Source organism: Numida meleagris, chromosome 4 (assembly GCF_002078875.1).
Source record: "Numida meleagris isolate 19003 breed g44 Domestic line chromosome 4, NumMel1.0, whole genome shotgun sequence".
Lineage (NCBI taxonomy): Eukaryota > Metazoa > Chordata > Aves > Galliformes > Numididae > Numida > Numida meleagris.
In genome coordinates this window covers 42,099,129-42,112,229 of record NC_034412.1, presented here as the reverse complement: position 1 = coordinate 42,112,229, position 13,101 = coordinate 42,099,129, and the positions used below count along the sequence as shown (strand labels likewise).

Below are 13,101 nucleotides of genomic sequence, written 5' to 3'. Positions count from 1 at the left end.
ACAGATAAAAAAGACTAGATAAATACTTTATTTCAAAACTCTTTTCACTCGTGGTTTTTAAGTGTCTGATGTCTATTTTAAAATTTTTATGCAGTTTTTAATCACCCAATTTTTGACTGCAGAGAAATGGAAACAGGATATAAAATTGACAGATTCTATCCTACCTAATGCTTGTAATGCAAGAGGTGGTATGTACTCTCTCCAAGATGCCAGACAGGAGATCTCTCCAGGAAATTTCTGGCTTGGAGTCAGCCATATCCAAAAAGACTAAACAGAGAAGCTCTCCTTTCATCTGACATCAGTTTTCTTCCTGCTTTAGAGAAAACTACTTTCTCAGTCATATGGAGAAGAAATAATACCTCTTATCCAAAAAAAGCTCTCCTTTTAGTCACATTAGTCTTACTTGCAGAAAAAAAATGATATTCTAATTATGATACTAATTACTTGCAAAGATCTCAATACCTTCAAAGCATTTCATGAGAACAAGTAATGCATAACCATGCATGCATTTTATCAGCTCCAATGCTACTTCATATTCATTAAATAGTTTTGAACTAGAATGCCTGATTCTTTATAATGAATGTCTAGTTTCCCAAAAGAAGACGACTAAGCACTTCTTCAAAGATGGAAGAAAGTTCAGTTTTCTGATCAGAAAACAAATCACGTTCACTTTAGCACATTTAATGTTGATCTTCTGATTCCAAGGGAGCACTGTACGTTGGAGTTGCATGCCTGTTTTTCACAGGGACTGTGGATAAGTACAGTTTATTAAACCCTGCTGAGACAATCTGTTCTGTCTGCTTTAATGTTGTTATAAGTCAGTTAGGCATGTACCATACTTGTTAGCTGCGTATATACTAATTTAATGTATTGATGGGCTGTCAGTACAAATACCTAATGAATATTAAAATACAAACTCAGATTCAGAAATGCAAAGCAGAGCCAGCATGTGGTCAGCATTTTGAGGGACAGGCAGAGAAAGGAAAAGACCAGAGTTCATAGTAAATGACAGTAAACACTCATGAAATGAACCTGGAAACAAATCACCAGTAGCTTCCCAGGAAAGATGGAGGAAAATAATAATTACTGGTCTCAAAAACACAGGCTCTAAATATATGCTGTGAACTTTGTCTTCTGCCAGCTGATTTCAATATAAATGAAAGCAGTATGCCAGTAAGACAAAGAGAAATAATGAAAAGAAAATAAAGACACCGTACTATGGGAGGGAGAAGAGGGAAGAAGGAAGAGTCCCCCACTGTCTTCTCCTCAATGCTAATTCTCTATTTAACAATAGCTCTAAAAATGGATAGGAGTTGTTACTTTGTGTGTTCCGCATAATACAGTCTTTCAGCAAAAGCATGTACAAACAAATCTCTCCTGCTTCACATGAATGTGGCAGGACTTCATTGGGCTTGCTTCTCTCCCTTAACCCACATTCAGAGCCACAGCCAGCTGCCTGTTACAGCTGGAAGCCCGGCACACTCCTCAACCACAGCCTGGAATTTGCTATGTCTCCTTGCTCAAGCAAGAAGTTAAATAAGACCTACAAAAAAAAAAAAGAGCCCTTGGGCCAAGAAGGAAATACCAAACCACTATGAGCAGGGAGGTGGTGGGGTAGAGACTCACGGTAACGAAATCAGGAGGAAACAATGCCCTGTGAGAGCTGCTTGTGGTTCAGTTCCTGCTTCCTTCTCCCTTGGGCACCTCTCTGAAATTACAAGAGCATCTCAAGGATCTACCTACCAGCTGTAGAAAATGGAAAAAGAGCAGCTAAATAACAGGCATAATACAAAAATACAATAGAAAGTATAGTAATAACAGCAGGGTAGCAAAGTCTCTGACTGCAACAAACAAGGACAAGCCCAAACGTAGCAGCCATGGATACAGAAACCAAGAAAACATGCTTACCTTTGGAAGGCCCCTGGTAGAAAGGAATCTCCAGGAGGAAAACCTCACCTCCACTGCCAACTCTTAAATGAGGTCTGGGAAGGGGTAGGTCCTGGCTCCACCCCTTCTGGTCACTCAGGTTCATTGCATGCACCTGAGCTCCCCTGGGTTGGTCCTGCCTTCCCACCAGCTGCACAGTCACTGTTTCAGGCTGTGACTTAGCATTTCTGCTACAGCAGAGAAGCAGGAGGCAGTGTGTGGTGAGCTCCTGCCTGGGAACTTGTAAGTGTGCAAGGGACCTGTCATGAAAATCCAGTGCTGGGGCTGGTGGGCTGAGCCCACGGTATCCCACGGTCCCCAGGATAATGGGACTGCAGTGCAGATGCTGCATGCGCATCCAGGCACAGAGGCACATGGAGGGGTCGGCAAACCTCTGCAGACTACGAAGATGCAAAGCTGAAGTAGGCTCCATCCCTGGTTATTATGGATGACGTCTCTCCGTGGAATCTTTCATGAGTCAACGGGGGGAAATTTGCAGGTTTATCTATGGTGGAGCTTTCCTAGGTTGCAGCCAACAGCTGTGTTTGCTGATGGAGAGGAGAATGTGTCTTCATGGAGCAAATGCACAAGGACTTGTCAAAATTTCAAGCATTACGTAAGCAGAAAGGCAGCAAGCCTTCAAAATGAAAGGGAAAATTAATGAAACAATAAAATTATGTTAAGAATCAGAATCCTGTATTACATTAAATATATGTTTGCCTGGTGGCTTCAGAAAAGATTTAACAATTATTTTCTGGTTTAAATATGGTCTCACGTGATCAAATACCTCAAGTTACTCTTTGGGCTAGAAGAGGATGCACAAATGTTTCTCTGCCATCTCTCTGTCTCCTCTGATGCTCTCTTCCCCAGTTCCTCTTTGTCTGTCATCTCCAGCCTTCAAAGGGGCCCTATAAAGCGATGAGATGTGGAAAGCTTTCTGCTTCCCTGAACTTTCCTCTGCGCTTTGGCTGCTCTTCCTCCAGCCCAGGAGATTAATTTCAGCAGCAGCCATCAGAAATCTGCTCAAGAAAGGCTGTGGGGTGGTGGGCCAGGGCTGTCAAGAAAAGAAGGGACTCATCATGGGTTGGCATGAGGTACTTCATCACACTGATGAAGTATATGTTATAGGTAAACAAAATCTCTGGGTGAAGCGGTACAGGAAGAGGCACTGTTGGCAGAAGAAAAGACTGCAATCCCCTGGGAAACTTCACGAAAAAATGACTTTTTGGTCCAACAGCAGAATATGGGTAAGTGGTAGAAAACACAGCTGTTTCAAAGGGGTCCTACAGACTTGGGATGGTGGAAGGCCAAAAGTTGGAGAGCTAGGTGCTCAAAGTAACAGGAAGCACTGCATTTATTAGCCTCTACGGTGATATCTGTTTTCTAGTCTCTGCAGCTGGATTGAAGTCCCTGCACAGGCTTGATACCGAGGGGATTTTTAAACATCTGTATCAGTCTTTAGAAAATAATTAGAGTCAATGGCCAATTTCATATCCTCATAAAAACATACTCTCAATGCAAAACAAAAACAAAAAACAAAAAACAAAAAACAAAACACAAAAAAACCCCCACAACAATAAAATGTCAGATTCAACCTGTTAGAAAAGAAAAGCCGGATCTGGACAAACACTACCATCTAGGTTCAACTTGTCTGTAAGTCACTGTCTTTCCACTAATTCTTGGATTTTGTTTTAATTTGCTTTCTGCCATTAGAATAAGGCCTGGTACACAAAGGTAGATGTCAAGCAAACATTCAGTTCAGTTTAATTTGATAGAGTGTAAATAACACAGACTCTACATTCAGCACTCTCTAAATAAGGCTGCATTATTCTTGTCTCTTGTGGCTATTTTCATTGTTTCTGGCAGGAAAACATAGAAAGGCAGGAAGTCACTTACTCTGAGTTAGAGGCTTTGTTTCTGTTATAGCTCACTAAAGGCCTAATCCTGTTGGGCTCAGAAAAGCTTTGGTAGGACAAAGGATGTTTAATTTAATCAAGGATTATGGTCACACACCAAACAAAGAATGGGTAAAATAAGGAGGTGAAGCCAGGACATCACTGGGATGTGCTGAATTAGACAGGATGAGTCCCTCCTCAGGCAAAGCTGACCTGGTGAGCATGGGAAGTGAAGTGAAACATTTCTGAATTCAGGCAGCCATCCATGCATCCATCATCTAGTCACTGGGGCAAGGAAAGCGACCTCTTAATGACTCACCCATTTCCCTTGCTCAACAACAATGACAAAAGAAGAAACTGTCTTCAAAACCTATCTCAGCTAATATATGCATCCTCAGGTATCCATCAGTGTCACTGTCACCTGCTGCCTTCCTAAGGCCTGCCATGTGTCAGGCCCATTTTCCTTGCTGTTACCTGGAGGTAGGGGGGATAGCCATAGTGCACAGCTTGCTGCTGAAGAATTCAACATCATCTGCTGAGAGCATTCAAAATGCCTCCTCGTGCATTGCAATTCCCACTTTGTTAAAGGTCCAGAAAATAAGCTAGCCTCTTTGGAGGATCTGAGGAAATGGAAATGTACCACAATTAAATTTCACATTTGAAAGCTGGGTAAAGTTAGTTCCAATCAAGCCATCGCTTGTCAAGAATTAAGAGAAGGCCATCATTAGGCCTAATTTCAGCTGCTCCGAAATCAGTAATTAACTTCTCAAAGAAAGCAGATATTTGCAGGGAATCAGAGATGACATTTCAATTTGTGATGCACTTTTTAAGCCAAAGGAGGCTGCGTGCTGATACTAAATATTATGCCAACAAACCTCAGTAGGTTTGAAGATTCTTCTTCTGTCCCACTTGGGGGTGTTCCAACACCGGGGCAGATGAAAGCTGAAGTAAGGTAATCCGTATAACCTGCAGCAATTAGAGCATTAGCAATGACAGGTGTTCCTTAAAACTACCAACAGAAACAACAGTGCCATTACTGAAGCCACATCCACACTACTCATCCTTGAGCCCAACTCCTGCTAGAGGCAAGCAGAGGGCAAAGAGCTCCAGTGCTCCTGGTGACTTCTGATTTTCCAGCCTTCTTACAGCTTCTGCAGATAAAAAAAGATATTTTTTTTTCCTGCAGCCACAGCACTAAGTTGCTTTTGCATTGGTTGGTTAGTTCTTCTTTGTTTGCTTTTTTGAAAAACCTAAGGCTGTGGGAAATGATAGAAAAGTCTGTCTTATCTTACACTGCAAAATGCTGACACAGGCTAAAATCAGCAAGCTCTGTAAAATGCTGCAGCTCATTTAAACATAAACATACACAAACATAAGTACAAGCATAAGTATTAGGAATGTAACTGACAGTCATAAATCTTGCCAACCTGATGTGAGTACAGGAAAGGAGAAGAAAGCTGCCACTTTGGTGCTCAGATACCACAGTGATGGGAACCATAGAAATAGATGGTGTTCATCTAATATCAGTTAATAGTGGTTGCCTACAAGACATCATGGAGTACAATACACTGAAAACTGGGTAAACCAATCATGTTATATTTTCTACAGCAAGAAATGTATGAGGAAAAAAAAAAGCAAGATTCTTCTTTTTAACAACCAGATAAAATGCTTGATTCACAGCCTTTAGAAAGAAATCAGGACAACAGAAGCAGTGGGAAACGCAGAGGACAGATCTGTTCTCAGGGAAATAAACTGAATGCTCTAACAAGCCTGTTCCCAAGTTAAAGGCAGAACTTCCTTCGATTTGCAGACCTGCCGCAGTCAGGACAGGGCAGGAAAAGGAGTACCCCTAGAGAGAGGCAATCCTGCCATCCTCCAGCAGCTGGAGCAAAGTGCTGCCAGCACATCTGCATGCTTCCCATGCACATGCTAGTGCCTATGCCCATGCCAGCTAGTGTCAGCTGCAAGGGAGAATATCCTGGGCTCCTTCTGTTTTCTGGCAGGGGTAGAAGTAAGCAAAGTGGCTAACTTGTGTGCCTGTGCTAGCTACGGCTGGGCAGGTTTCAGGTTGGGAGGCTCTGCCTGAATACACATGTAGGCTTCAGCTAGGAATCGGACTGATAGCTTTTATGTTGTAAAATAAATTTAATACAACTGTGAAAATCAATTTTATTTTGTTTTGTTCTAAACTGGCATCTACTTGCTGACATGGATCATTAAGTGAAGTAGAACAAAAAGGACTGAGAATGAATGAAAACCTATTTAACAGAGCAGCAGCAACTCTACCTGTAAAGAATATCAACTAAAATACAATGCAGAGCATTTAAGGCAGTGGGTGACATTTTGTGTTCATCTCATCATGCCAGCATACCCCAGCTACTCTGAAATTTGTTTATGTAAATCAAATAGACAGACACAACATACTGTGGCAATGTGCAATGTGATGAGAGAAAATTAAATTCCGTACAACAGTGACACCCAGCACTGCTATGGATGCAGACCCCAGGAACATTTTTATTATAATCTCTGTTACACAAGGCTTTGAAATGTGGCCATAAAGAATTTGCTTCATAATAAAACCTGGCACACAGCACAAGACCTTAGCCCAGAGAAGAGCTGTTGATTTCTTTTCTTCACTCTGCACAGATTAAATCTTAAATTCACTTACAAGATGAAAAACAAATAAATACATTTTCATTGAAGATGAATTAAGCATGACAGTTTGGCCTCTCTTACACCTCTCAAATGCAAAAGAGAGAAAAGAAGGTTGTTTCTCATTTAGAAATGTACTGCATTCGTGGGCCACAATGGCAGCTGGGATATAAATAATGAAATCTGGTGACTTTGCATAATGATTTAATTGCTTACGGTACTTTAACAAGTTCCAGAGCAAAAAGGATAGCTATCATTAAAACAGTTTACTTTTAAAAGCTCCTTAATTTGTTTAATCTAAATACATAATCAGAATTAACCTAAACCCATTGTAGCCCGTAAAGTTTTGTATTCCCTGTTGTAGTGGAAATGCCAAGTCACGGTTTGAAGCAGTGACTGAGCACCAGGCAGGAAGGCAGGGCCAACCCAGGGGAGCTCAGGTGCATGCAATGCAATGAACCTGAGTGACCAGAAGGGGTGGAGCCAGGACCCACCCCTTCCCAGACCTCATTTAAGGGTTGGCAGGGGAGAGATAAGGGTTTCTTGCTGGAAATCCCTGCATGCCTGAAGCCTTCTGAAGGTAAGCAATTTCTTTCCTTTATTTCTACGTCTATGGCAGTTGTACTGAGCAAATCTTCCCTTGTTGTAGCCTGGGAACTTGCTGCTTTGCTGTCATTGCTGCACTTTCTGTTGTATTATGCCTCTGTGAGCTCATCCCACAAGTGTCATGTGAGTAACTTGGCCCAAGTAGAGATGGCGAAATGGGGAAAGGGAAGGGTGCTACAAGACTTTGTTGAGTGTTCACTGAAGAGCCACCAAACCCTTGTGGTAGTACAGGTCTTGCTTTTCTTTTTACTTCCTGAAAGGGACTTCTTGCAGAATCCCACTCTGTTTTTTTTTTTCCCACAAAAGCGATGCTTGGCATGCTGGGATAGATTTGTGCCAAATAGTGAGGCATCTGGAAGGAACAAGCAAACCAAAGAATGATGCCCTTTTCAAAATGACATTCTCTGGGCAGGCTGCCATACAGAGAAGTTGTAGTTGTAAGATGACCAACATCTGGATATCTCTAACTGAAAATGAAATTTGTGCACGTTAATACTCTGTGACTCCATCACTAAAGAAATGCATGTCAAAGGCAGGTATTAACTTCAAGCAATACTAAGCTGCTTTAGTAACAAACTTCACAGACAACTTTGCTCAGCAAACTGACCCTTCCATGATCCATTCAATGACTGTAGATATGTGAGGAAAGTCTTGCAAAATTCTGAATGATCCATGTTCGTATCCGAACACACCAGAAATTAGTGATCTAATCTACTCTTTTTAAAAAGGGATTGAAATTGAAGCTGGTTCTACAGCACATATGGGGAAAACTCTGAATTTTGAAAATTAAAACACAACTATTCTTTTTACGCATGTGAAAGCATGGGACACCTAATTCTTTCTACAGTTATGCATGATAACGAAAGATTGGCAGCTTCATGAGTTTTAATGAAGGTAGAATGCATCTGGCTTGTGAGACTGCTGTGCTAACAGTATTAGCAGGAACAGTACAAAAAAGTGTCTTCTAGTAGGTCTGGGGTGGTCAGTATATGTTGCTCAGATTTTTGAAAAACAAAACAAAGAATCTCAAGTTGGTGAATTCGATTGCTTATTATTGTCCCCCAACTTTGTTAGTGGCTATTATATACAGGTATCCTTTCTATAATACATCCCTCTATTACATTTTATTTCCTTGGCTCCCACCAACAGTTTCTAGAGAGAATTGCTGTTACTTAAATTGGACAATTCAACAATAGTGGAGGGAATAATGGAGAGGAACCACAATCCTTCAAAGTGATAATAATGTGCAGAGATATTTCACTCCTCATTTTTAACCAAAACCTGACATTTCTCATTATTTCAGGGTGCAGATTGCCTAATCCAGAAGTATATCTATCATAAGCAATTCAGGTACAGAACTGACATCACAATTATTTTTACTAGTACTAGCCAGAAATGAACTATGTCTCAATGACCACAGATCAAATCTCTCCCATGGAGATAGCAGTATATCTCCACTGAAAACTTCCAAGTATTGAAATGAAAACATGCAGCTGTCAATCTGAAGAGAGTGTTTAGAGAAGAGTCTCTCTTCGACTCCACTCAATACTTTGCAATAGCCCATACTTGTCAAATAACAACAGTATTTTATGCTATTTAACATGTAAAAATCCATCACAAAACAAAGTCATCTATCCAGCAGAGATAACAGTAGTTCTAGTGCAAAAAATGCTTGCAGTAAAATATCAATCTGTGGGAAATGCACCAGAGTTTGGCTTTTCCTGGAGTATTAAAGCCTAGTTTTGCTACAAGGTTCAGGACCCAGGTGAAGAGCATGGAGGCAATTTGTTTTTCATCTCACTCCTCATACAAGAAAAGTAGGCTCTTGGTGGCAATCACCAATACGACCTCTGACTATAAGAAAGAGACGTTCTGCTTTCACTGTGTGTGTTCCACGCTTTTTGAAATGAAGTGTTGTAAATCTCAATGGCACCATAGAAAAATTCAAGATTTCTGTAACTGTCCTACTACAATGAATAATGAGAGACCAAATGTTGTAGTATTATCATCAGCTACATCTCTGATGCGATATGCATTTATTATTCTTCAGGTTTGCAAAGAATGAAGAAATGTAAACTTCCATTTACAATAATGGCATTTTCCTCTGTCCTACTGTTCTCCTCATGCTGAAGGAGCGTGGGTGTGAGAGAAGGGAATGGAATCGAGCTGTCTATGACAAAACTTGAATAACGGAATAAAGATTTTTCTTAGCTTCAGTCATACACTCCCATCAGGCCTTTTCCCGCATGAATGCACTGATATTGCTACACTGCTACTCAAATAGATGACTGGGATTTTTCTACTAAAGGCTACTTTTAGTTTCAGATCAAAACAAAAAAAATAGAAAAAAGTCATCCTGGGAGGCCTACATGGGGCTGGCCATAATAATTACCATTAATTAAAAATTATGATTTCACAGATACTGATATCAGTTTGCCATTTGTCTGAAAATGTCTCCCTAATTTATTAATCATTCAAACTCAGAACTTAAACAGAATTTATTTGGAAGTTTCAGTAAAAACTGTTTACTTAGTTGAGAGTCAGAAACCAGGGCTGATGAAGAAGGACATTATAGAAGGAAGGACGTTGTGCCTTACTAGCTAGGAATTCATTGTTTCAATGTGAATTTGGACAACAAAGGTTTGGGTTTAATAGTGAACAAGAACCACCAGTGTGATGAAATTGTGAAAGAGAGAAATGCTCTGCTGGAATGCACCAAGTAAGGTATTTCTGACTCAAACTGAGGAAGGTACAGCTGCGATCTCATCTGATATGCTCTCCATAACTGCCATTACTGACCCTCAATAAATGAACCAGTGCAGATATGAGATATAGGGATGAAGAGAGACCTTACTGCAAGAGGAAAAAAGCCCTTCTGAGGTGCATGGAAACAAGGAGGGAAAGTGAGAATGGCTGAAGACAAAAAAAAAAAAAAAAGAGCCAAGCAAGATGAAGGGAAAGCCAACATTAACAAAAGCAATTGTTAACACAGCAGCTGTGAAGAAATTTGGACTGGACTTACAAAGAATGCTCTGGGAGCAACTTAAGTTAGGAGATGTTTCCCAACAGGAGCAGCACACTAGAACAAGAGAACTCCCCCAGGAGAACGGTCAAGTGCATGAAAAATCCTCTGGACTGCAATAAAGATGGGGCTTGATGAAGCTGTGAAAGGAACCACATGGTGTGCTTGCCTATCATAGCAGGATAATGGATTCGATGACCCAGGAGATCCCTTTGATTCCTATGGTCATAGAACAGCAATAAAGTAAATTATCTGTAGTTTTGTCACTTGGGTCTTCTGTTTTAACAGACCAACAAAGATCTCGAACTGCAGATTTAAACCAAACCAAGCTTACTTAAAACATTATTTTAAGTGAACATATAAATAGCTAAGTGATGCAAAGTTGTTTCAGAGCTCTACAAGAAAGCAATATAAAGGATGGATTGAGGTACTTCATGGATAGATGGTTCAGGGATCATCCCTCATTTCTGTGAGGGTTTTACACTCTATTCTGTGCTGATGCATGATACTGGTAAGCACTGTCTTTCCTTGCATTTGATACGTTTCCAAAAGGGAATATCAGATGAACTCTCACTTCACCAACCCTCTAAATAGCTGCAATCTCAAACCTCTTTCTCCAGTGCCTATTGCTGATGATAATCCTAGATAAACATTGTCAGCATGGCTATGAAATTCAAGCATATTATGGCAAAGTGCCTTCCAACACTGTTGAAAGTTTCAGCCTCCCATGTCAAATGAATCATTACAGTATCAGTTTCCTTTTGGCTTTGCTTTCAAGTCCTCCAAAGCAAAAATATACCAAGGTTTTAAAATTGGCTTCTGTCACCTTGCATCCAGCAGCCTCAGAAACAAGTATGTTTGACTTCAGCCATCACTTTATTCACAGTTCCATCCTTAACAACCCCAAACACAAGAACCACAGAAGAAAAATTCCCACTTTACTATTGTATTGAACATACCCTGTTCTTGCAATAAATGAGCATTATGAAGCTTTAATCTTCTTTCAACTTCCTCTAAATACCATAAATCAGAAAACTGTCAGCTCTAGTGTGACAAGAAACCTGCTTCTATTCCCTTGAGATGCTGGTGAAATAAGTATGATGAGACCATTTTTTCTCTCATGGGGGTTGATTACGAAACAGTGATGCATCAGGAAACGTAATCTCCAGCACAAGTTCAGTGTTGCTATCTCCTGTGTTGAGAGGTTTTAAAATACTACATACAATGTATGGCAAAATCTTTGCTGTTTTCCAGGGCACATGGTTAATAGATGAGATGGAAAAATAACTGTGTGACTTCCTCAGGCACAGGATAGAGACTCCCTGCAGCAAACCCTTGACACACAGATGACAGCTGGTGTGCAAAGAATCCTCTTTTCCCTCCCCAATGAAAGCCAGGCTCTTGACAAAGAAGTAGGCAGCTCTTGCTCAGATTTCTGCCAATCAGTAAGTTAAGAATCCTTCTCCTCTTTGTCTAAACGTAGTCCTAAGATAATTCAAAACACCTCTGTGTCAAGCTGCTCTGCAAAGTAAGAAATGTGCACCGAGGTGTTATGGAGATAGATTTTCTTTTTTTCCTTTTAAGCCTATCTGACTTGAGAGGGCTGTGAAGCAGTTTCTTCAAAGTTTGAAACAATCCCATCCATGTTAGAAGTGTCACTAGGCAGGCCCAATATTTAATTGCACTGAGATGGAAAGATCTGCCTTCAGGTCTCATCCACAATGCAACACGGTCAGATGATCTGAAACTCACAGTCAGCCGCCACTTCTGGAGCCTCTTCTCACTGGAGCGTTAGGAAAGCTTCAACTAAGCGTCACAGGGAGACTAAAGGCCCTGAGCAACACGATCTAGTGCCTGATTTAGCGACTGGCAATCCTGCTCATGGCAGTGGGGTTGGAACTAGATGATCTTTGAGGTTCCTTCCAACCCAAGCCATTCTGTCATTCTATGATTAATGAAATTCTATGCTTAAACATGCCTCAGAGCTCCTTCTTAAACTCTTTCCTACCATGAAATGGACAAGCCATGTGGAAGGTGGGCAAGCATATGACTGCTATAACAACTTGAAGAATGACTTCACAACAATGAACCATTTCCTTTATCAGTCATTTTAAATGTTATCTTGATTATTAAAGAACAAACCAATAACATTCACTGGGATCTAACGTGAAAGGCACACAATATAGACTGAAGTCAAATTATCTACAGCCCCAAACACTTCTGACACTGGGCAGTATTAATAACTGATATTTTCAGCATCTTTTAACTGCTACTCCTTCTTCTGGTCATCAATTTTCCTACCCTCCTCCAAGCACACAAGTTGCAACCATCTGAAAATAATTGCCATGACAACTGATGCCAGTCCCAAGAGTATGAAAGACAATACTGGCAGCAAAATTCAATAAGCAGTGTAATGAAGCAGAATAGATCATGGGAAGTTTAGTGTGGGTTCATGGTGTGAAGAGTGAGCAATCTGGAGGATTCCTCGATGTCCCAGAGCTATCCATGCTCTAGGCTGAAACATTCACATATGCTGCTGATGGTGACCAAAGTGCCCTGAAGAGGACAGAGAAACGCTTCAAAGGAGCAGAGTATAAGCTTGAAGGAGAAAGGCAGCAGGGTGATGGCAGAGGAAGAGTGGTTTAAAAATGAGGAAAACAGATTCACAGAGAGCAGGGCCAGAAAGGCCATTACAACACCTTGTTCAGCATCCTGTGTCACAAAGGGTTGCGTATGTCGCACAGCTGCTGGAAAAGCCAAAGGAAGATTTTCAGAAAAGTAAAACAGGGTTAAGCAGCCTCCTCCCACACATTTTCAATTTTCTTAGCTTTCAGCTTACTGACCTTTTCATCTTTGCCACTAAATAATCATCCAAAGACAAAAATCTAACATGATCTTAAGCAAATGAAAAGAAACAAACACACACTTGTTTTTATCCATTAATTTCTAATAATTAAAGAAATGTTATAATCATAACCACAGGTTAACTGCATGGTGTCA

The 13,101-nt window shown here is 40.7% G+C and overlaps 1 protein-coding gene and 1 long non-coding RNA gene across 2 annotated transcripts in view; both read right to left on the bottom strand.

Annotated features, from left to right (window-relative positions):
• GRID2 (glutamate ionotropic receptor delta type subunit 2) overlaps positions 1-13,101 on the bottom strand; it is a 695,511-nt gene that overhangs the window by 35,778 nt on the left and 646,632 nt on the right. The window lies entirely within an intron of this gene.
• Positions 59-1,959, bottom strand: LOC110398520. The gene is made up of 3 exons (XR_002438432.1): positions 1,909-1,959; positions 1,627-1,746; positions 59-1,543 (listed from the first exon to the last, which is right to left on the bottom strand). It is a non-coding gene; the product is annotated as an uncharacterized LOC110398520 (long non-coding RNA).